At 38.3% G+C, this 26370-nt stretch overlaps 1 protein-coding gene and 1 long non-coding RNA gene across 5 annotated transcripts in view; one reads left to right on the top strand and one right to left on the bottom strand.

Moving 5' to 3' along the window:
- The window catches only part of znf609a (zinc finger protein 609a), a 122431-nt gene that overhangs the window by 93744 nt on the left and 2317 nt on the right, over positions 1-26370 (bottom strand). The window lies entirely within an intron of this gene.
- Positions 1562-10700, top strand: LOC309491289. Its single transcript, XR_014202992.1, has 3 exons — positions 1562-4182; positions 5466-6464; positions 9418-10700. It is a non-coding gene; the product is annotated as an uncharacterized lncRNA (long non-coding RNA).

Raw genomic sequence — 26370 nt, 5'->3', positions numbered from 1 at the left:
AATTCACTGTAAAATCTCACGGTAATTTACCTAAGTAACTACCCCCCCCTCACCCCAAATGTACATTCATGCTAGGATGAGTCAGGATGGTGGATTGGTGAGGACGACTTGTTTTATCTAGTGTTTTATAACAGTCTGTATATATTACATTACCTTTTTATTAAATGTATCTAATTCTTTCTCTCGATTCCCTCGTGTAAATGTGAATGTTTGCAAGTACTTGGAGCTTCAGGAAACCATATCAAATTCCTTGTGTATTACACTATTAGCAAAGTGCTGTAAATGGGTTGAATTTAGAAATGCAACATTTTGGAGAGTTTTTCAGGATGAGGCTATTCGTGTTAGTCTTCATATTCATGTTCATATTCAATTGTGTTTCAAATGCAATTCTTTAAAGGAGCACGATCGCTACCACCAAAAACGCTGACCCATTTCGCTAACTTTTAAAGCCAATTACTCTAATCTAAAGGGCCTACTATTCTAACTTTACAAGACCGACTAGTTGTTTAGATAATTCACCAACTGGTAGATTTAAAAAATATGCAGTTTTGCATATGCCTAGCAGTTATTATAAGGAAGCAATTGGGATCTGCCATGTGGGTCACGCCCAGTGTGGGGGCTGGGATATGGAGTTGGGTTTAGATGTGGTTTCCAGAAGAATCTTAGGCACACAAAATCAGCACAAACCAAAACCACAACAGACTGCCATCTGTTTTGATTAGAAGAATGTGTTATTTATGCAGGCTTTTCAGTCACGCATGTTCGAGAGCTGAAATACAGCATGGGATACGATGGGCATTTGAGCTAAGAATGAGAAAGAAACCTGGGGAAAAAAAAAGACTAAATCTTCTGTTTGCATTCTGTAAACTACAGCAACTACAGAGAAGGGCAAAAATGCAGGTTTTTTTTTTTTTTTTACACCTTCAGCTCCTACTCAACAAATTTGCTTTCAAAACACGCCTATGCAAAGCCACAATATGGGCGGCAGCTGTGTGTTCAATTGTGTTTGTCCAACCCAATAAATTTATGACAAACACATGCTACAACTGAGGCCAAGGTTCCCCCAAGCAATTTCAAGCCCTCCAACACAACAATCACAAGCCGAACCCATTCCAAGCTTCTCTCGTCATGCCTTCAAAAATAAAACTGTCCAAAATCACAGGGGAACCTCCGAAAAGTGAGTTCTGAGGAACACGAGCACCGGCTCCGAGGGTTTCAGCGCTGCGGGTGCTTCAGAGCGTTGCCTTTACAAGGCCATGTTTAATTCATGCCGTGGCTAAAACGAGCACTTGAAGGAAAAGCACACGGTTTTGGAAAAGAAAGTGAGCATTTTCCTGTACATTTCAGTGGAAATGAATGGAACAAATGGTACAAAAAATGGGTAACATGAATGCAGATAAACGTCAAAACAAACATGTTTTTGGTCCAATTGAGGCATGATTTGGATGAATCTCACTGAGATATACAAGTCATTTTTCACCCCTGAATTGATAGAAAAAAAAGATATTGCATAAAGAAAATGTTGTTTATATTTAAGACTAATTTCAAACAACAGCATAAATAAATGCAATAGAATAAAAAGAGATATGAAAAAAAACTGCTTTAAGTTTTTCAGGTAGGTATACAGTATATTCAGGTAAGACATACCGGTACAACAGCAATTAAAGTAATCAAATGTAAAATAACACTAGATAGTCTTCATTGTAAAAATTAAATACAGATTAATGCTTACCATTAGTTACGATATAATTACAAAAAGTTATTCAGTGAAGAGCAGAGATTGATTTCCTTTGTCTTTTGTTCTTTGATGAACATGACAGACAGCTGCAGGAATATTAGGCTGTCGTCACTTTAAGACGTTTATGCACGGATCCAACTTGCGTTATCTTTCTTAGCTTCCAAAACTGACTGTGTTTAACTGAATACTCAGGAATTTTGACACAATTTTGTGTGTATTTGGCCATTTAAGCATTTGTTTTACTGAATAATAAACACAAAATAATAATAATTGAACAAAGTACCACATTTCTTTTTGAGTTTAAAGTGAAATACAAGTCGGACACGTAAGTTGATCAATAAGAAATGCCACTATCATGAATAGTCCAGGGCCATGAACCAGAAAGAGGGCTTGGAAACCACATAGATGTTTGGAGTGATTAGGGAGCCGCGGGGCCCCAGCAGGAGTCAGGGGTCCACTGAGGAATGTCTTACACCAACATCCAGCAGACAAAACGGTCAAATGACCAATGAAAGTGTTTCCTCATCAAACAACACATCTACTGAATAATCTGGTTACACATGACTCATGTAGACAACCAACTGGCTGTTCCTGAAATTGACTTTTTCTACTTTTTTTTGGCATTAATCTTTTTAGTGGGAGTACTTTGAAGGAGACTTTTGAACTTCTCTGACAAACTTTTAGCAATCAGTTGTGGTAAAACCCAAAAGTTGCATTTCTAAATGAATCCCTTTACCATTTCAGTACCGAATTCACCATCTTCCACAATACACAATAAGTGCACTTCAAAAGACACAGAGAAGCATCAGAAACATGTATTAACAATATTCGCTTTGACAGTGTTTTTGTCTTTCAACACGGTCTTGAATTTTATTTGTAATGTTGTACGGGTGGTTTTAGTATGGTGGTTTCCCTAAAAGCTGATGCCAACCACATTACCAGTGCTTATACTGTATATTTATATTCTGAAGCTCTGATATTTCTAAAAACACTTTTTCACAGTAACACGAGGCCCGCGCTGTAATAAATGGATGGAGTTATCACCACAATCTTGCGAACTGTGCAATTCTTTCTGCCAGTCGCCCACCCAAGGTCTCTCGGCTGAACAAAAGAACAGAGACATTCTAGCTGACGGTTTATTAACTGGCTGGCACAGAAAGTGAAAACTGTTTTTCTGCAGTCGAACGAGGAGATGTGAAAGGCTGGCAAACTAAATCCCAGCTGGATGGTGACAGGGGGCAATGAACCCAACAACACAATGACTGCAGCTGCGCTGTGACGGATGTCTACCACCATCCCACTGACACCAGAATGGAAATATTATAAAAATGGTACCAAATAAACACCTCTTTTCTACTATCCATCCAGACGAGAGAGTGAATCATGCATGAAGCATCAGAGCGGCATCTAAATGGCTCATCCACCAAGAGTCAGGAAAACGATCACGACCGAGCCACGGCATTAAAGGAAAAGTTCAACCACAGACTAAACTTTGTGGAAGTCGTTCCAAACCGTGTATGTTGTTAAACTTACTGCATAAAGAAAAGTAAGCTTATCTTTAAGGCTTTTACCCTCTCTTTTTTTCGACATTTTTCCCCTAAATTGTCACTAAACTAACTAAGTCTCAGCATCAGCATGTCAGGACTATTAAATTAGCATAAATTAAATTCAGCAGAAATATTATTACGACAAACTTAAAAGTATCTGTTTTACTGAATGACCAAAAAAGTACCATTGAGGACCATTAAGCACAATACCACTTTTTTTTTGATTTTAAGGTAAAATATGAGCTGGGCGTGTCATTGGATCAAATAAGGAATGCCACTATATCGTGAAACTTCCAGGGTAATGAACAAGAGGGCTGGAAAACCATTAAACGAACAGTTCGCACATAAACTAATTTCTCTCAAGTTGTTCCCAAACCTGTATGTTGTTATTTAAGCTGTGGAAATCAAAAGATAATATAAAGGGTTAGTTCACCCAAAAATGTAAATTATCCAACAACTTAGTCACTCAAAAGCCATCCTATGTGTATATGATTTTTTTTACGAACAAAATCAGAGTTTAATATAATATCCTGGCTCTTCCAAGCTTTATAATGGGAGTGAATAGTAACTGAAGTGAGTTTTTGAAGCCCATCCATCATAAAAGTAATCCATACGGCTCCAGAGGGTTAAAAAAAAAGGCTTTCTGAAGCGATGCGATGCGTTTTTGTAAGAAAAATATCCATATTTATAACTTAATACACTAAATCACTGGCTAATGGTAACAGCTGGACACGAGTCGGGTTCTGGCCCGACGCATTTGACAATCTTTACACAAGCCAATTTCCATATAGCCTACAGCTCATTCAATTGCCTAAATGAAAGAAGAAAAAAATAAAAACATAATAAAAGGGGTCAATATTACGTTTTCTGAAGTCATATCAGCAACTTTAGTGTAGTGTTGTCACGATACCAAAATTATTGTTTCGATACCGATACCAAGTCAAGTATTGCGATTTCGATACTTTTTCGATACTTTTCCTGAAAAGGGAGAAACACTCTCAAATATCATTGCTGTGCTTTATTTTAAAACCGGGACAACATTCTAATCATATAACACACTAATAAATTAACATATGAACAGCAGATATATTAAACATTTGAACAAAATATGAAATATAAAAAATAAATTAGAGCAATGACATTCAAGGTAAAAAAATATATAAATTTAGCAGCATTATCTCATTTATCATAAGAAACATAAGAGCTTTATCTTGATTCTGAACTTTGAATAAAAATATGAACAGCGATTATATTAAACAATGTTTAATATTGGTAACATATGATAAGCCTCATTGGTGATATATTTGACGTGGGGAGAGAGAGATGTGTGGAAGGCCTATACTTCATGTTAAACAAATATATAGCAGCAAAGACAACGTCGGCAGTGTTGACGGCAAAATAGGCTACAGAATAATTCGTTCTGTATTTGAGAGGTGCAATATTTGAAAATCGATAATATTTTTTTTAAATGACATTTATTGTATTTATGTCAAAACGTTCAAACATCAAAATGTCATTTTTTAATATGTATTCGTGTCAAAATGACATAGAAACATCTTTTCCTATTCTATTTTGCCTGGAAACGCTTCCAACACGCTTGCGTGTCGCGTGAAAAATAGGCGTCGGTTCTATTTGTAGCATACACGCGTTTCCCTCGAGCCGCGCCCAGACGCGTGTGTCACGCAGGCAGTTAACATGGGAGCCGAAATAAAAACGGACACGACACGCAGCCAGTGTGTCGACTCGCCGGCCTTACAAATCTGGAACGCAGTCATTCTTAGAAGTATCGATACTAATAAATTAAGGAATCGTGACGTTTTTAATTTCCGATTTACTTTTGAAGTATCGGTGCACCGTGCAACAGAGCAAGGTAGGCAACGTACTTCCATATGTCACTCCTCGCGTCATCTTTTTCTACGAGTCGTGGACCACTTGTGCTCGCACATGCAGCCATCTCGCTGTAGTGTTTTGTCACATGACACTGACAGCGGCAGGTTCTTTGCTGCGTGCGTCAGGAAAAAAACACAGACGTCCATAGGGAGGCGTTTTTTTTTTTTTTTTTATTTTTTTTTTATAAAGTATCGATACTGAAAAATTTAGGTATCGTGACGTTTTTAATTTCCGAGTATCGCGATACTTTTGAAGTATCGGTACACCGTGCAACACTACTTTAGTGTGAGTAAATATTGTCAGGAATCACATTTTTGGGTGAACCATCTCTTTAAAAGATCGTCCTCATCACGAGTCTTTATGGTCTGAAAACATATCAGAAAAAATTATGCACAATTTGAAATGCAATTTCCAAAATTTGTCTAGAAGAAATCAAGCACAACCACTTAGCCACAAACATGAAACATTATGTTACCGGAATTACACTGCTTGCTAAAGTAGAGTAAACATAGAAGATCTGGTTGGCAATGGGGCATTTGGACCCAGAGCCAAGGCAGTCTTTATGTTAGACAAAACCTTTCAAAGCCTTTTTCCAAAAACCTGCTGGCACGAGCTGAATGGCATTTCAGAAAAAATTTACTGATTTACATTCCAGCCTATCCATGGGCCGGTGAGGCGTAAGTCAGAGCCATCGCGGACACGACACTCAACACAAGCTTCCCGTCAAGAGCGACTCTCTTTAACTTTCACATCTGCTAACGATTCCATTTATAAAACTTTTATACACTCGCTTTGTCGTTTGCTGTTGATAAAAGACAAGTTTGAACTAATCTGAGTGAATCAGCTTGAACTAGAAGGGCAGGGTATGAACACATCCATTCACAAAAACAACAGTACGCTTTACTTCCCGTCCGTTCTAGCAGAAATATGGCACAACATCTGAGAAATACGGCGAGAGGAAAAGCAGGATTAGAGGCATTGAGCTGTTAGATGTCATCAAAGCTTCAAGAAAAGTGGTGAGTGAATTCAAGAAATGTCTTTTTAGAAACTTCTCTCATGAAGGACTGCTGTTCATTATCTCCCTCCCGGCAAGAGCGTCTCTGACCTTCTGCTGTTTCTCATCTGTTTGTGTTCTATCATCCCACTACAAAGAGGACCTGCTCTGTCAAGATACTTAGACAAACCGACAACAGATGACACATCCACTGTGAAGACACCACAAAGACACATCACCAAGAAAAGCATAATACATATTTCGTTCTGTAACCTTTACGGCTTCTTTACACCAGGTAATAATGACAGGAAGAGGAATTTACTTCAAGCCATTCTGGGAAATGAAGTGTTCTTACATGAGTTCCACAGAATTCATTTATGAAGTATTAGGGATGCACGATATATCGGCCACCATATCGGTATCGGCCGATATATGTGCATTTTTTATCTTAGCTATTGTTATCGGCCTAATAAGATTTGGCAGATATACTAAATACTAAAGAAGATGTATTATTTCCTTCAGCTGAGACACTTCAGATGTGCACTGGTTCAACATGATGGCTTTGAATTGCTTGAAATATGATTGGAATCACTTCAAAGAATGAAAATACAGTTCAGTGCAACATGTGCAGCTCGAGTCTGTCATATCGGCTACATAACATTATCATGAGAACATTATAATTGTGTGCTTGGGACATGGCTTTTAATGGGGAGACTTTTGTTTTTGTAATCAGGCTCTCAAAAATTATATAAAAATTTGGATTTAGATTTATCGGCCAATATATCGGTTATCGGCTTTCAAATATAAAGCATTATCGGTTATCGGTATATACATTTACATTTTACATTTATGCATTTGGCAGACGCTTTTATCCAAAGAATCGAATCGAACCCATGACCTTGGCATTGCAAGCGCCAACGCTCTACTTTTTGAGCTACAAGAAAGCTGGATATATTTTGGAATATATTAAATACGTCCCTATTAAATCCCTATTAAATACGATGAAATTCATAAAGTAAATACAAATTTATATAGGTGGAATTTCAATCTGTCCAGCATTTGGTTTGGACCCTCAGGAATTTGAAATTGACATTTAAAAACATTGTGATTTAAATTCTGAATGGCACACAACCCTATTGAAAAACATCCCAATTTTCATATAAAGTGGTGCAGGGATGACGTCAAAACCCAGAAGACTAATTCCCTCAAGATTTTCCTATGGGTTTTATAATGGGGTTTTTCAATTTATGAGTGAAATAAGGTCAGCGGTAAACATATGTTGACGATACTTTGACGTTTTGTTCTACAACGCACATTTGTAAGAAGTTTTCTTCTTGGTGACAGACTTTCTTAAGTCAGATCGCAGATATGCCATGCATTTCTACATTTAGCAGACGGTTTTATCCAAAGCGATTTCACAGAGATTCAAGTACAACACCCAAGAACACAGTGATACAAACTAGCCAATTATTTAGAATGCTTTTGAATTTTGGAATTTTGTTAGCCAGTTATTTACAAAAATAGAACACTGGCGCATTCTTCGGAACATCAGAACGTTTCTGTAACTCCTGAAGGCAACTCGACTAAAGAGGTTTCCCACCAGCCAGCCAGCTGTCTTCTGGATCGACTGAAGTCATCCCTTCAGAGACGACAGACACAAACAGGAAGATTCCTGTGTTCAACCAGCAACCTCCCAGCAGGCTTTGTTCAGTCGCCTCCACCCTCGCCTCTGCGTGACCCAGCTCAGAGGAAGCGTATAATTGTCTTCCCCCCCCCACAGGGAATGTGCCAGGAGCTCATAACAATGACTGAGAGGGCATTTCACTCACACGTCTGATCTGACGCTAAAGCTGCTTCAACTTCACAATGGAGATTTGAAGAGGGAAGCAGAACTGAGATGCTTTAATGATCCCAGAAAGGAAATTTAGCATATTAAAAACATCCTCAACAAGAAACAATCCTAACTTTTATAGTTTTAGTTCCTGTAGTAAACCGTAGGGATGCACTGATATGAACATTTTGGCTGATACCGATAACTCTTTATATTTCAAAGCCGATAACCGATATATTGGCCGATAAATCTAAATCCACATTTTTATATCATTTTTGAGGGCCTGATTACAAAAACAAGTCTCACCATTAAAAGCCACGTCTCAAACACACAATTATAACGATTTTATCATTATAATTGTATGTAGCCGATATGCCAGACTTGCTGAACTGAATTTTCCTTTTTTGAAGTGATTCCAATCATATTTCAAGCAATTCAAAGCCATCATGTTGAACAGTGCGCATCTGAAGTGTCTCAGCTGAAGGACATAGGCTAATCCATTATTTATCGGCTTTAATATATCAGCCAAATTTTCTTATCGGGCCGATAACGATAACACCAAAAATGATCAAATATCGACTGATACCGATATGGTGGCCGATATATCGGGAATCCCTAGTAATTTGTTGCCAAATCAGGAATAACTACAGTAACACTAATCAATGCCAAAGAGTTCTGGGAAATCTGGTCCCATTATAGCACGGGGAAGGATTCTTCGATCTCCACATGACCACAAGACGTGTATGTGCTCAACATCTGAAAACAAACCCTCAATACAGAGACGGCAGCTTGACAGATCAAATATTCATGATATACTGTACAATGATAGTGCTGGTGATTTAAAGTTAAGCAGCAAATATTAGTAGCAACTGGTTTAAATCACAATCAAGTCTGTGAATCAGTTCAAATGGTTTATTTCGATGAATCAGAAACTTGTGTCATAACTCAAAAACGTTTAGTCAGTGTGGCATTTAAAACTTAAAGTGTTTCAGTAAAGTATTTGAAGATAAATATTGTATTGGTGCAGTAACTATTATCACCCAACTCTTAGTTAAATACATAAGCATGTCTGCATTCATACAGTATATTCATATATGATAATATACTACACAGCAAATCTCAATTGCTTTATTGTTTATAATCATAGCAAATTGTAAACTATATTTCCGCCCAGCTCTAATCAGCTAAATGCATCCATAAGGCATGAAGATATGAAGATATTATAAACCTTAACAGCATGGTTTTCTGTATTTTGAAAAGCACTATACAAATAAATCTGACTTGACTTTGAATATTTTGAACTGCTTTATATTTTGAGGTATATAATATTGCCAAAGGCTAAAAAAAACGTAGAGATATAGGCTAAGCCAACACTGCGAAAGAGAAAATCTCACATGTTGTTTGTCTTTTTTGTCAGCAAACCGCCTCTGAGTCAGGCAGGACTTTGAGGCCGTGGGGGAGGAGACGGATAAAAGGATCTTTATGGCGGGTTTGAGAGAAACAGAGAGGAAGGCTGGGAGCCAAACACAGATCCGCTGTAGTGGAGCAGATTCACTCGTGACGACAAATGGCGCAATCATCACCAAACTCGTGCACTTTCTAAGCTGATTTTGAAGGGGAAATGAGTAGATGACATATTAGGCATTGACAGCGGTGTGACATGATAATCATGTAAAGGGGTGGTGGTGGCGCATTGGATAAGACACATGCCTTTGGTGTGAGAGACCCGGGTTCGAATCCACTGTGAGACACCAATGTGTCCCTGAGCAAGACACTTAAAGCAACAACATGGAACTTTTCCTCTGCGGTCGCCCTACAGGTTGGAAGCGGAATTGTCCATTACCGCTGTCGTAAAATGATTTACGGTTACTGTATATGAAGCATGCAGGTTTTTTTCATATGGGCAATGATAATATTATTAATCTTCCCCCTTTCATAATTTATACATGTTTAGTAGACTAAACATTTTAACTCAAACATTTGCGATTTGCATGTCGATTGCAATGCTCAAATCTGAACGAGAATGATAGCGATAGCATCCTAACCATCTAAAACTACCATGTTAGTGTTTACTAGCTACCAGATTGATAATTCGCTCATCTACTAGCTGATTCATGAAGATAAATAAATGGAGGACCAGATAGTTTCCATAACGTAGCCAGGCAGACAACAGATTAGAAAAACTAAAGATATAGTATGCAAGCAATTTACAGTTACTTACTAGTTCAACAGCATGACGGCCAAGTCAGCATCGGTCTGGTAACACTCCTCCTCCATTAGCTCACGCCAGCGAGCAAACGCTCGACCCATATTGATCCTCGTCCTGCCTTTCAGTTTATCACTCTCCCTTTTCCTCTTTCGACTCTACTCCGACAAAACCTTGGACTTCTTACGTTTCGCTGCTGCTTCAGCCATGACGAAAACAGACGTACGAAAACAAACGCGCTGGTTGGCCACATTTGAGGAAGTGGTGGGCAAAGTGACGTATGCCGTAAAGCAGTCAAATTTTGTAGTTCTTTTTGAGCGCTGGTTACTACCCGCACCCCGAAGTTACATAGTGCCAGTAAAAGCGATACAGACCCCGTCAGGCTCTGGCAGACGTCTCATTCAACCTATTGTAAGTCGATGTACCATCACAAGGATCTTGGAAATATATTATGAAGGTTGAAAAGTTACATGTTGTTACTTTAACCCCTAGTTGCTCCAGAGGCGTGCGACCTCTGACATATATTGCAATTGTAAGTCGCTTTGGATAAAAAGCGTCAGCTAAATGAATAAATGTAAATGTAAATGTAAACCGTTTTCAAAATCTTGATCACGGATCAAATACAAATACAGAAGCATTACAAAACCAAGACCTACAGGCATAAATTAGCCTAAACTTCTGCATGTTGGCCATTTTGAATAAGTGCTTGACAGATAAATCAGCCGAGTACTCAAGCAGTCAGAGAAGAGGAGAAACCTGGGTATCTGGGTCAAGCATCGAGCGACGGGGCCAAAGAACTGCAAACGTCCTTTCAAGCCTCATGAAACGAGATTGAATGAGCTGCCATTCCAGAAGTGAAAATCACAGCTACTGCAACCTAAAGCCTGGTGAGCACACTACCTAGACAGCATTTAAAGCATAATAGGCTGTTCATGACTACCGTAGAAGTCAGCTGCCTATGTAGTCAATCACAGAATGCATTGCAAAAAAAAAAGTGGGAAAGTTCAAGATGGATGAATTGGATAGAATTTGTCTCCATTATAAGCCGCGTTTCCATTACAGATTTACGCAAAACTTTTGCGATATTTTCTAAACATCGATAAAAAAAAACTATTGTTGATGTTATGAGACTAAAATGTAATTTTTTCCTCCCGTAATAAGTCATGGCAACGGATGTTGGTAGGTTTACGTTAGAGATGCACCGATTGATCGGCTGGTGACCGGAATTGGCCGATTTTCATGTGATCGGCCGTGACCGGCGACCGGCCGGTCAGTCTGACAAATACCGATTTTATGCCGGTCAAATGCACTCGGGCGCCGCATGATTAACATCGCGCAACATCAGCATCACACGTGCACACGGAACACACATGTAGGAAACCTCGTGAATTATGTCCGTTCAGACCGCAAGCGCGTATTTTTTTTCGCCGTGCATGTTAATCACAACGGGAGCAGGAGCAGCGCTTGAGCGTCAAGCAGGAGCGTCGCGAGCAGTGAAGCGCGTGTTTCGGCGCCGAGTCTATTTGCTGCACTGCTCACGCTCAATTAAAGGGAAAGCACACTTTTGATGGACAAAATAGCCTAAATAGGGTTTCACAAAAAAGTGCCCAAAATGCACAGAATGTGCGTGTTTTAACAAGAACTGGAGTAGGCTATGTCAGAAAAGAAAACGAAGAACAATATTTATAGAAAATGTACCCATTTAAACTTGTTTTATTATTCAGTTTGTACAAGTGATTGCAATAGGCCTGTGTGTGTGTGCTTTGAGAAATATCTTTATACTGCAAGGCTATATTTCTTTTTATTTTTTTTATATATATTATTTTATCGCCATTCCCTGTTTTCATACAGACGTTTAGTTTGCTAAATACATGTATAAAAAAATGATTGGATATTGAATGTGAAAAGGAAATGGTTCTTCCATAACACTGCACTTTAGATGTGTGTGAATTACCCACACCTGGAGTAATTTATATAGTTCTATTTTATAGCGTTTATCTGTTCAAAAAAGAAATGTACTATGCAAATTGTAAAATGTTCTATTACAGAAAAGATATAAAATAAATATTTGTGTGTGCTGTAAAGTGGTCAGAAAAAATGAAATCGGAATCGGCTAAAATCGGTATCGGCAGGTCAAACTTAATGAAAAATCGGAAATCGGAATCGGCCCAGAAAATTGTAATCGGTGCATCTCTAGTTTACGTATATCTCAGCCACTAGCCCTTAATTTTAACCGAAGGAGAAGTAGGTGAGTTTTCCAAGCATTAATGGCAAGGAAAAGCCCCTTGGAAACGGCACTTATTCTGGGTGTTTCTCCCTCATTTCTGCTTCAAGGTCTTGATAAATTGTGGCATGGTTTAGAATCCAATATTCCCCCATTTCTTTTTTCTTTTATGAGTTTAATGAAGAACTCGGTCTCGTCTTCTGTCCAAGCAAACCGTGCCATCTACGTCAGGTGACCTGTAAATGCGATTGCAAATTTCCATTGCAGTTTTGCAAAATATTCCTTTTTGTAAATGCCTGGAAAACCACAGCATGAGAGCGCAAAAACTTTTTTTGATGATCATTAGGAGGAAGCAACGTCTACATTAATCCGGAAATATTTGAAAACAGCGTTTTCTTTTATAAACGCTCTCCGTCCACACTGGCGTTTTCAGGCGTTTCAGTGTGGATGATAAACGCTAAATTTCACCTTTACTGCGCATGCGTAAAACCTCACGAAAGCTCACTGAGAGGATACAGACGGAAGAATAAATAAAGTTATCACGCAATTCTTCTGACAGGATCATTTTATTTAGCAAGAAAATATCTCAGCATTCACTGCAAGCACATAACACAGACACAATACCACTATGAATATGAGTTCAATACGAGTCACATGACTAAACTTACGTCATCGTTTTTAAATACCTCCTTCACAGTCTACAGACTACAATGCGAAAACAGTGTTTTCAAATATATCCACTTTGGAGAGCGTTTTCAAAACGGTGTCTCAGTGTGGACGGAAGGCCAAAACGGAGAGATAAAGATGCGTTTTCAAACAAAAGCGTATTACACCGTGTCCTAACTACACGCGGCGCGCGATTAAAGGTTATTGTCCGGTCAAAGGTCATTGTTCTATTCTAGAAACGTTTCTATTTTTTTTTGACGTCGCGCTGGAACATCAAACACAAAGTGTGGCGATGATAATCTCAGGCACTGTTTATGTGCTTTATTTAATGTTAAAAGCGTGTCATGTGACTTTGAATCTCATTTAGTGCTCCAGCTTTGAAGCTGTAAAAGCAACAATGGATAATTCACCTCAGATCTTCAAATTAAACAAATGGAAACAAGAACGTTCAAACTGTGAACAAACAAGTGTATTCTTTGACAAAGATTGTTTTAGTAACAAAGTATGTATTTTTAATAATGTTTAAATGGTGTAATATTTGTGCATTTGATTATGTACTTTTCCATTTTCTTGCGAGTGCCGTCAAGATTACTCTGGTGACATTCCGCCCACACAGTGTTCTGATTGGCTGACTCCACCCACACTCTGTTCTGATTGGCTGACTCCGCCCACATGCTGTTCTGATTGGCTGAGGGTTTTGATTGATTTTGACGCATCTCGCAGTCGCATCTAGTGTGTGGACAGACAAATTATTAGTCGCTGGAATCACATCGCATCGCGTGTGGTTAGGACACGGTGTAAGTGCGGACAAGGCCTGACATGTCATCAGAACTCACAACCAGCTGTGCACTATTCAGGCACTGCAGATGAAGTCCACTTAAACGGTTCAGTCTAGTCCAGGTGGAAAGTGATACGAAATCTGTTTCTTCCAATCCCTCGCTTCACCTTTCTTCTCCACTCCCTCTCCATCGCTGTCACTTTCCTGTCAGTCATCGGGTTCAGTTGGCGGTCAGTAGATGCGAAAACCCTCTCAATCTAATTTCCTCCAGCAGTCTCTCTCTCCGCTTCACCTAAATTACCCTCCGCTGACAGCCGACTGAGAGTCTGAAGGGGGACGGCGGCACCTGGGTCCTCAAACATCACCCTTTTACATCTCATTAACATGCATTGAGTTTCCTAACCGCTACAGTTGGTCTCTGCGCCTGATTGTTGTGGAAAGTCTTTAAGGCGCAGAGGGAGTTCAGAAAACGTTCGCTCCGGAGAACATATGCCAGATCACAACCGGTTTATTTACACTCTAATTAGAGCAATCCCTCGAGGACAGAAGCAAGAAAACTCTTGGAGGAACGGCATTAGTTTGCGTACGTTTTCGGGCAGATTCCTCCAGCTACTCTTACAGATCAAGTTCCTGTTAAGAAAGAACAGGCGGTGACGGTATAAACACAGAGACACCAACCGGACTGAAGTGCAAACACATCTTGCCCACTCTTGCTGATTAATCACGGCAGGGAGATTGTCAAATCGCAAATTAAATAAATGCAAATGTATATGCACTGCGTGTTTCAGAGTAAAGCGTGGCACTGTGCTCCGTCAAAATAAAAGTTTGGTGGTTTAACGTTACAAAATTAAGAAATTAACTAAGCCATAAATATTAGTATTGTAATTATGCCGTTATGTACAATAATAATATTATTATTATTATATTAATTTAATCAAAAACTACAGATTTTTTTTATTTTACAGTGAAATATTACAATAGTGCTCTCTTATTTTGTTTTTATTTAGTAATAATAATAATAATAATAAATATTATAAATCATTGAATAATAATAATAATAAACATTATAAATCATTTAATAATAATAATAAACATTATAAATCATTTAATAATAATAATAATAATAATAATAATAATACTATTAATTATTATTATTATTATTATTAATAAATGATTTATATGCATTATTATTATTATTATTAAATGATTTATAATATTTATTATTATTATTATTATTATTATATATATATATTGACATACAATTACAAAACTCTGGCCAAGTATGCAGCCCTACAAACAAGAACAGCAATTTTTATCAGGGGAAAAATAAATAAAATAAAATAGGAAAAACATGCTTGCATTGGAAAGATTGATACACATTAATAACGACAAATCTGAGAACATCTTAGGGTAATTGATGAAGTGCATTCACAGCCAATGACCCGTTAACGCCAAAGTTATTAGTAATGGAGTGTAATCTGAATTCATTGATAATGTATTTAATGTTGTGCCTAACGTTTTATTAGACAGCTGACAATAGTCAGGATAATGCCCTGTATCCCTGTATTTGTATTGTACACAATCATAATCAATCATATATATAATGCTGGGCAACGATTAATCACATTCAAAATAAATAAATATAATTTTTTTAATACATAATTTATATTATATCCAAATATAAATATTTTAGATATAAACACATTTTTCTCAAATATATACATGCATCTGTGTATAGCCCTTATTATATATACAAAATAATTATACACAGTACACACATATTATGTAAACAATTTTTTATTTTGGATGTGATTAATCGTTGCCCAGCACTAATATATTCATAGGATTAAGTGACTCTACAACATTTACTAATTTGTATCCAGCTTCAGCTTTACCTGTCAAAGCATCATTTGTCTTTGCATGCATTTGTCCCTCAAATATTCTGTCGTTTTGTCATAAGTTATTTCATTTTTAATCCATTGTTCTGATTGTTAAAAGAAAAAGAAAAAAACGCAAAAAAAAAAAATTATTTCCCCATATCATGCAGCCCTACTTGTAGAGTTCAGCATGTGCTTCTTTAAGGTCCTGATCCCGACGAGACATATCTCAACATCAGTGCGGGAAGGACAATAAACTCTTTAGTTGATCTGGCGTGAGTGCTAGTGCATGACAGCTCGAGTCCTGTGTGCAAACATGGCCGCCGTGAGCGTAACCACCGACATCACTGGAATAAGAGCAGGTTTCTCTTCATGCTAAGAACACAGAAGCGCTCCTGGGACATTCCTGATCTGCAGTGCATGCTCAACTAATTAACTTCTACAAAATGAATATCATATGCTTTGCACAGATTATGCAAATGAGTGTTTTGTAATTTAAGCACGTTTTTCTGGACGGAAAGTTCTAGAGCGAAGACCGACAAACGAACTAATGGCACAAAACATCATCAAATGTGTTATTTTTTAAATTGTTAAATATATTTGACAAAAATAATTATAATTAGTAATTCAAATGTTTTATTGAAACATGCAAGTAAACATTTTTTTAAAACACCCTAAATATTTTTCAGAAATTGACACTAGTTTAATATTAGACGTGACAAATTTACATTCATTCAAACCAAAGAAGTGAAATTATTTCAAATCAATTTACTTATTTGTGGTAACAATAAAGAAAGCAAACCGAAATGGACATCCTATAATCTCTCATTTTACAAATCGCACAATTGTTTTCTTTAATTATTATGACTTCATGATTACGTTCAGCCATTCGCCGCTATTCTCTCTTAAAGGAACCGTATGTAAGATTGTGGCCAAAACTGGTACTGCAGAGCTGTAGAGTCGGTGTATCCCCTCCCCCTCCCCCCTGACTCCAGGTTGCCAGATAGGCTGCAGGATCCAGCAGGAACGTAGGCTGATACAAGGAGCTTCCAATGGCAAGTGACGAGTCCTACACAGTACGTTTTATTTCGGACTTTGTCACGACGTATTTCGGATTCATAACGAGGTCTTTTAGGTTTCGTAACGTTAGACATTTTTTATCCGACACGTTTGTAGCTGCAGCTGTGGTAACTAGAGCAGAGCTGGCAACCCGGATGCCGAAACACTACTGACTTTGTGATTGGTAGATCGGTGGAGGGTGGAGCATCAGGCCAAAACACAACATGACATCATCAACATCAGTTGAGGGCTGCAACTTCACTTTTAAATGACAATATCCTGGCCGGACTACTGTTGTCAGTGATATAAGTATTTGAAATGAACATGATTTCTTAATGTCTAGTGACATATCAGGGCCATTTTAATGGTTATGGTATTTAAAGGGCCATGATTAATTAAAATACATTTCTTACATACATTTTTAATGTATGTTTTAATGTTCCTTTAATGTTTTCTTGCAACAAAAAGCACTTTTAGCAACCAGACAGCACTGAGGTCTGAACGAGGATGGAAAGCCACCAGAAAAACGCAGTCCTTGACATGTTTTGACATGTCCTGAATGCAGACGCAGTCATGTGTCACGGCGCTACACCTCAGACAAACACATCCGCTCGTCAGCTGAGTATTCCTGCAGTTAGCAGGTGGTAGGTGTTCATTTCACATCTTGATTGGTTCACGGGCGGCATTGTCACATGACCGTGAGATGTGTTAGTCTAGTGATCATCAGGGTTCACAATTTTCCTAATACATTTCCATGACTTCATGACTTTTGAGGCAAATGTTCATGCCTTAATGTTCCATGAAAGTCTACGTATGTAAAATGTTCAAATTTATCATAGCTTTTCTTAAACAAAATGAATCACTATTAATGCAATTTGTTTGCTTGCTATTTGTTTTAATGATGAGTATACAGTAAGCTGTGACTGTGCCAGGTGTCAATGAATGAGGGGCATTTTGGCCCTTTTAAATTACAATTATCTCACCTAAATGTTTGCTCACTATGTAAATTCACTGTAAATTAAAAACAGATTAATCCTTAAAATGAAAGCTTCAAGTTATTCAGTCAAGAGCAGTGAGGGATGTTGTTTGATTAACATTAATGATAGAGTTCAGCAGGTTTATTAGGCTGCTGTCACTTTAAGAGCGAATGCATGGATCAAATGTACTGATACACGTGTTTTCTTTCCCAACTATGGTCACTTAAGACACAACCAACTTTGTTTACGAGGATACTAACATTGTCAAAATGCCCTTCTTTGCATGTAATTGACCGTTCGCAAAGACCCGCCCCCTTTAGTTACTGTTGCTATGTCCGACAAGCCACGCCTCTCTCACGCGACACCATGTTCTCACGCAGTGAAACACACATCGCGGAGCAGAGGACACTGACACACAGGACAGACCAGGGTACTTTTGATATGAAACAGTCTCCCCTTTCAAATTTAGTCATTTTTTAAAGAAATTTGTGTCTCTTTAATGTGTCTGACAGATCGCTCAGTTAAAGCTGCTCATGATCCGATCATCTCTTCCTTCTAGTTCATTTATAGCATCAAATAAACATGAATGAACAGCAGAAGGAATGTTGTTTTAACTGCGGAAAGACGTCAGTACACTGTTTTTCAAGTTCAAATCCTCCAGCGTTTATCTACTAACTCTCCTGACCGCTTTGTCGGACAAAAATAGCGGATTCGGCGGATGGTGGATTATGATTGGTCAGATCGCCTGTCAATCAAACTCCCTGTGAAGGCCCTTTAAGCACAACTCCGTCTGGTACTCACAGCTTTATGTGCAAACAGAGTGTGAATGTTTACACTGGAAATGAAAATGCAGAATGCTGCTCTACCAGCCTTCCAGCTGCACTTCTGCAAGATGTAAATTTCATCTATAAATAAATTGTCAATAAAGATTAACACCATCAGTTGCTTGGAGAAAGATAACAGCCCATGCAAAAATAACGGTGTAATTAAACAAAGATGAAGCCAGCCACTGCCTCAAATCATTCTCCTGATGTGTGCACTTCCACATCTCCCACATTCACAGCAGTTTAGCACATCACCATGAGGAGATCTCAGCACATCTGCCTGCGTCTCCAGATCTGCCGCTGACGGAGGTACAATGAAAACAAACAGGCAACGGCACACAAATTAGCACCATCTGCAACTGACAAGGAGCTGTGCGTGAAGACGAAACGTTCCCGGGTACAAATTAAACACTTGTCAAGTGCCAAACGAGCAGAAAATGTGCTATGTCCAATGCAGACGCCAGTGAAGATTCCAGTGTTAAACAGGCCTAACTATTTGCATTTTATTATTATAATAAATCCCAATAAAAAATTTTTTCAAAGTGACCGGCTGAGAATCTCGGCTATTTCAAACAACACAATTGGCACAACAAAGAAAATGTATTATTAAAATTCAACTACTAGCAGTACAGAACACTGTCTGGTCAATCACATCTATAACCAGGGCCTAAATGAACATGCACAATTCTCTATTGCAATTTCGATACCACAGCTAAAACCACTAGCTATAACTAGTACAAATTAAAAACATTATTAAAACAAGTAAACAGAACAAATAATCAGATTACAAGCAAAAGCACAAATACATACAATATAACAAAAATACAAATAAAATAAACTGCTTTTTAGGTTTTTCAGGAAGATCTCACAGTAGTTTTCAGGAACATCATTTGATAATACGCCTGTCACTTTTGTGAAAAACTCCTGTTCGATTTTTGAGACACAAGTGTTCATTGAATCGATTGTAAAATGGATTTTCCATGTCTAAAGACGTTTCCGACGTTTAAACGCCAAATACAGGCAAATCCACGGACAACTAACAGGCATTAGGAGGAACGTAAAGAGGACGCGCCGCGCTTGAGACGCACAAGTCAGCAATATTCCTGATGATTTATTGGCGTGAAGTTTCGTGCACAATGACAAACAGGCGTGCAACATTCTCGAAAAACAATAAGCAGAGTGGACTGCCATAACGTCAATGAGAAACATCACTGCAGGATTCAACATGGCTGTGTTTACCATTAGAAATGTCAAACTAATTTCCCCTACATAGGCGATTGTAGCCCGCACCTGTATCTGTCTGCATGAGACTGTCTGAATACCAGCAGAATTCACAGTTTTGTAGTAAAAAGAGACACATGATCCAGAAGTATAATCTGCTGTTATGTGTGTGTGTCAGATCCTGCAGTCGCTGTGTGACGTGCGTTCGCTGCGGGCGTATCATGACGAGATGGACGCGCTCAGAGAGAAGGCCGTTAAAATCGTTTCCCTATTTTCGTTTTCGGAAAACTTGCGTTGGTTGGTCCGATCGATTGCAATCGCCTTTCGAATGTAAAGTGACAGCACTAGCTGATAAAGTAAGCAAATGTAAAATAATAGTCTTCACTGTATAAATTAAACATCCTTATTAATTAATCACAATTAAGTTACAACATTTATTCAGTCAAGAGCAGCGAGTGATTTTTTTCTTTGTTGTTTGATTAAAAAACACAGACAGAAGCAGCAGGAATATTAGGCTACTGTCACTTTAAGAGCGAATGCATGGATACTGATACTGTTACACATGCGGTTACTTTCTCAACAAAACTTAAACTGTTTACAGACTGCTTCCTATACTCACTATTTCACATAATTCTGTGTGAATGTGTCCGCTCAAGCACAAGACCACGTGAAAGAGAGCTCAGTTTAGTATTTGCGCACGGTCTGAGACGCGGCTATCAGGGCGCGCGCGATGTTTGTGCACACACACACACTTTCCACACAGCGTGCGAGTAACGAAATTAGCTCTCCCTTTTTACTTCATCTTGAAAATTGTCAACTTAAACGTTTGAGACGTCAACTGTCCAGAGCATCGTTCACATTTGTTCACATTCATGCATTGTCAGAATTCATAAAAAATATGAGCGGCCAACTGGCGAGTGACACTGTTTCACACACTTGCCAACACGTGTGTTCATTTTTAGGCCCTTTCTAGTGTCTACAACTGAATATTTAGAGCCCATCTGAAGCCTTTTTGGGAGGTTTAGCAAGAACTCAAAAGAATCAAAAGTCCATTGATGCATTGAAGCGACGACAAGAAAACTCATTTAAAAACCTTTAGGTGAAACAACAAAACATTAACAAAGAAAACTTGGTATAACACTATTTTACAATGTCCTTATTACATATGTTACATGTACTTACCATAGTAAATTATGCATAATTACATGCAACTAACCCTCAACCAAATCCCTATATTAAGTACATTTAGTTATTAATATTACTCAGTACTTCAATGTATAATTACACTGTAACAATGACACCTTAAATAAATGTAGCCGAAAACTCTAAACTGTTGCTAAAAATAATAAAACGCCATGAAACTTCCGTCAATTATGGTGTAATCTTCAAGTAAGAGTCAATGAATACAGTACAGCGTGACCACAGATCACCAGATATGGATTGTGGAATCAGTTACAAAAAATACTCATCACTTGAAACTGAAACGAAAACAGAATCGGCCCCCGACAGCGAGATGAAGACGAGGCCAACACTCACTGCGGTTCAAGACAGTTACATTGGCTTTTATGAGGGGTGTAAAACCCTGACTCGGCATTATGTAAGGACTCGTACCGCACCCGTCATTCAAAACGCTCCTGGATCCGATGAGCAAACCCGGTCGTCTTTCACTCTGCTAGAATCCACTTGGGTTCCCGCCAAATGGCAGCATGATAACAAAATGTCAGAGCGAGAGAGAGAGAGTGACTCTGCAGACGTTATCCTGAGCTCACCTCACCTCACCTCACCGCAGGAAGAGAAATCCCCAGCAAGACATTTATCTCCGGGAGGCTTTGTTGTGGATCAGGACAACTCCGACCGCAACTGCACCTGACGCCAAGAAGACTTCTGCTGGACACTGAATCAAGCTATACTGAAGTTATCCATCAAACCACAGGATGGATGATCGGTATAGGGTTTCAGTCCAAAATCTATGTTAAAAACTGGGTTAAATCGCTGTGACAGAGCTTTGATCAAACAGAAACAAAGGGCAATACAATAAAATAAACCATTGTTCAATAAGTAGCCTAATATTTTATTATAATAATGGTAACACTTTGAAATTAGGTTCATTTTAGTTAACTACCTTAGTTAACATGAACAACACTTCTTCAGCCTTTATTAATCTTAGTTAACCTTAATTTCAACATTTACTATTACGTTATTAAACTCAAAGGTTGTGTTTGTTAGCATTAGTTAATGCACTGTGAACTAACATGTGTATCATTGTTAGTTCATGTTAGTTAATACATTAACTAATGAACCTTATTGTAAAGTTTTACCATAATAATCATAATCATTTTCCCAATGGCTATAATCTCAGAATGACCAACTGAGTTTCGAGTGACATAAGTAGACAATGCTTGTAACGCAACTGAAGAAAGTGTCAAGGACAAAATAAAACTGCTGTGTAAATCCTGAATAAAGGCCGGTTATAAAGCTCAGATTTCAGGTGCTTTTCCGCACAAAGCCAGAAGCAATCCAGGGAAACTAGATCCAGAGTCAAACAACACAGAGTTTCGGTCACCGAAATGTGGAACTACCATAGAAATAACACAAATCAGAGCATCCTCACACTGATCAGTGCTCGAGCACAACTCAAAGCGAAACTCATAAACCCTACAAGCGTGCCGTAAAGTCAGGTACTTTCCAAACGCATTCATGTCTGGAACTGCATTCTCACATCCAGAACTGTGTGAGTTTTTCGACAGCGAGAAGTGAATTGAGAAAGTGAGTGAAAATGCTGAAATGCATCCATCCACTCAAACATTAGCACTTCCAGTTCGTGCAGTAACGTTTGTTTTTATACTTACACTTGATCATCGCACTCAAAGAATAAAGCCACACTGTCACTGAACAAGAAACCATTTCACCATTTAAAACTTGATTTTAAAAACCCTCGATTGCAATAGTGCCACTGTGAAATTAGCTTCTAGCTTGTGACTAGACGTAACGTAAATCATTTATAAACCTAGGGCAACACAGGAGAATACATCAATGCGTCTCTAAATATGCAAATTGTTGTATTAGCACTAGGGCTGTCACTTTTTATTCGATATTCGAATGTGCATTCGAACATGACGTGAAATCGAACTATAAATAAACAATCCGGTTTTTAAAGTGCCATGTATAGCGAATTTTTTTACAGACCGTTTGCTTTTTATTTTATTGTTTGCCATCTCATCCAGTAGTGGCCGCTCTTAACGTGCATGGGCCTACGCTAAATTGTAGCGTAGGCCCGTGACCAAATCAAGCGAATAATAGCCAATAGCCAGCTTGTTTTGAAAATGGAAGATAACGACAACAAGACTAAAGAGACCGCGCTGTAATTCCTGCCTATTACACACACACACACACACACACACACACACACGACCCACAGAAAAGACGCGTCAGTATCAAGTTCTCTTTCGGGCTTGAACAAACCATAACACAAAGATTATGCCAAATGTCCGTTTTGTCGAGTGTCCTCATAAAAGCGGTCTTAAATGATTGAAATAAAGTAGAGCGTAGAGATTTGAGAGAAAATGTGACGCGTGTCGGATCGCGTCTCTGTCAGCAGCGGCTGCTCTTAAAGTGTCATTAATGTTAATCAAAGAACAAAGGTAAGATAGTAAATGACTCACTCAGACCCGGCGCCAGGAGGAGTATTATAATCATGAATGCACTCCGCTATCTTCTACACATCTCTGGCGAACGGCTTTTTCACGCAAAAGAAAAACTCTTCATGAAGCGCAGTGAAATTCAATTTCATTTGATATCCGTTCGAATTTGATTTTTCTCAAAAGTGACAGCCCTAATTAGCACCAAAAGAATGATCTGATTAATCGTCTACTCACCAAAATAATTGTTAGTGACAGCCCTAAACTGAAAGGTGCATATACTACAGTTTATGCCGTACTATGAATATAAAAGGTTTGTAAAGCGGCATAATTTCCCTAGACTATCTAAATGTTACAGTTGTGCTTTAATACATCTGGAGTGCTTTATCAATCATTTAGCATCCAAGACTGGAAAGAATATTTACAGTCTCGGAGCCTCAGCAGAACATCAGACCGTCTTTGGCTTTATTTCAGTGTGATATTTTGGCAGAAACCGTTGTTTTGGACTTAATGGAAACAGACCGTGCCAAATGTCAAGAGACTGTAATTTGAGTGAATTGAACTTGATGATGTTACATTAGTCGTAATGACTCGACGTCTCTGAACCTGCGGAGAAGCACCTCAGTCCACTCCGTCGACGCCAAGAGCTGGCAGACCATGAATTATTAATGCATTTATGCAATTATTAATTATTAAAGTGTAAATGTTCATGGCTTTTCTGCGTGCGTGCGTGCGTGCGTGCGTGTGTGTGTGCAGCTGAATCTCTGATCATTAATGGAGAAAATGTCAACGCTGGCTCACTTTCACAAAGATCTTGTGCGGTTTCAGGGCAGAGATGAGGAAAGACACTCGAGGGATGATTCTGCCCTTCAGCAAACTAAACAGGACACAATAATTACTGCAGTAGGAAGACAAACTGACACCGAAACACATCAAGCTGCCGTTTTTCCTGATAAATGACCCTCGTTCCACTGCTTTATAAATGCACTGCTGAAACCTGAGAGTTTTCAATATGTGTGTGTGTGTGTGTGTGTGTGTGTGTGTGTTTTCTCTGTTACCCCAACAAAGACAATTCTGCCATATTTACTCAAACAAAACATGCATGACTTTTCTAAGAAATGTCAAATAACGTACCAGTTGTTTTTTCCCCAGAGTGCAACAGTCACGCTCCAGAAGCCATTTCTCAGATAACTTATATAAAGTGTTAAAGACAGACCTACTGTGAGCTGTAGGCTTGGGTATCGAGTATCGAGAATCGATTGGAACCGGGACTAGCTTTGCGATTTTCCCGGAATCGTTCAAAAGTTTAAATTTCGATTCCTAGTTTCGATTCACAGTCCGCCGACCGGAAGAAACCGCTGTCTAAGTTATTAGTTAAGTTAATTTCGCTTCAAACTTTTGTTTTTACGCAAAGTGGTCAAGCGTATAACTAGACGCGGCAGGCGCGAATTTGACGCGCTATTCGCGTCCGGTGTGAACGCACAGTCATTGCAAGTCATTTTTAGCCCTATTCTGAACTGAAGTAACTACCTAATCGATTTCAAACTGCCAAATGTTAACTCGCTGAACACTGACAGCTGTAGCCTACTTCCCCACATTAGTTAAACATTTGTAAACTGTAACGTACACACGGCATGGTAAATGCGTGTATTACTAGCACAGGTGTAAGCGTATATGGATTGTTATGCTAAACTGCGAACCGATACATTTTATGAGACGCTGTGTGAGTTGCCTTATTAACTCACAGCGTCTCATAAAATTTATTCAGAGCAAACAACCCTGACGTTAAACCTTAAAAACGTACTTATATGATGTTTTCTTATTCTTCGGTATCTTGCAAGTTGCAACCATATCTCTCGTCCTCTGCTCGTCCGTTTGAAAACTGCGTGCGATGCCGGCGAACGTAAACAATTTTTTTTATGAAAACACATTTACACATGAGTGTAAACAACCTTATTTAGCCTATTTTACCTGATAGCCCATTTTAGCTGTGAAAATAGCAATTGATGGAGAAGGTCAGACTATTTTCTTCAGAAAGACACAAAATGTTTTGTTAAAAATAGATTTGATATTTATATTGTAGTTGAAAACAGCCCTGTGAGAAATTCATAGTAAAGTTGATAAAAAGTAAAAAGTTCATAGAATTAAAATTGATCTAAACTTTTTTTGACCCTGCCTCTTAAAAGAATCGGAATCGAGAATCGTTAGGAACCGGAATCGAAACAAGGAATCGGAATCGGAATCGGAATCGTTCAAATTCAAACGATACCCAACCCTAGTGAGCTGTGAGATTGTTAACTGATGGTTTGCTGAAGCCACCAACCCAAAATATGTCCACTTATTTTTTTAAATCATCACGTTTAACAACTAAATTCCTTTTGAAAAACTACCCATAATTCCACACAGAAATCTCCAATTCACCCCCAATAAAGCAGTGCACTTGATGCAATCTATACATTGTATGATCAATAGTTTTAGTTTTATTTAATTATATAAATGCTTCATGGGATTGTAGATCTTTCCCTTTTTAGCTCTTGTACCTTTGTCTTTTCATTAAATTTTCTAACTTTTTGGCTGTATAATTATTTTAAAAAATTAAATCCACACAGGAAAGATTTTTTCAAAAGCAGGGATGCTGAAAAAAGCATCATAACAGTATGACTTGTGCGATAGTAAAGCAACACCAAAGTCATGGGTTCAATTCTCAAAGGAATGCATGAAACTCATAAAATGTATACCGTCAAGTCAATGTTAATCATTTTAGATAAACGTGTCTGGCAAAAGCATAAATGTAAGGTCATGTGATAAATTAGGGTCTGTTCCTCATGAAAATCTATCATATGACTTCACACTTATTGCATGAGTCGATAGACTACTGATGTTTTCATCCTTTTAGAGCC

The sequence above is a fragment of the Leuciscus leuciscus genome (genome assembly GCF_965113295.1).
Source record: "Leuciscus leuciscus genome assembly, chromosome: 25".
NCBI classification, from domain to species: domain Eukaryota; kingdom Metazoa; phylum Chordata; class Actinopteri; order Cypriniformes; family Leuciscidae; genus Leuciscus; species Leuciscus leuciscus.
Note: the sequence above shows the minus strand (reverse complement) of the source record. Positions and strands in the feature narration are given on the sequence as shown.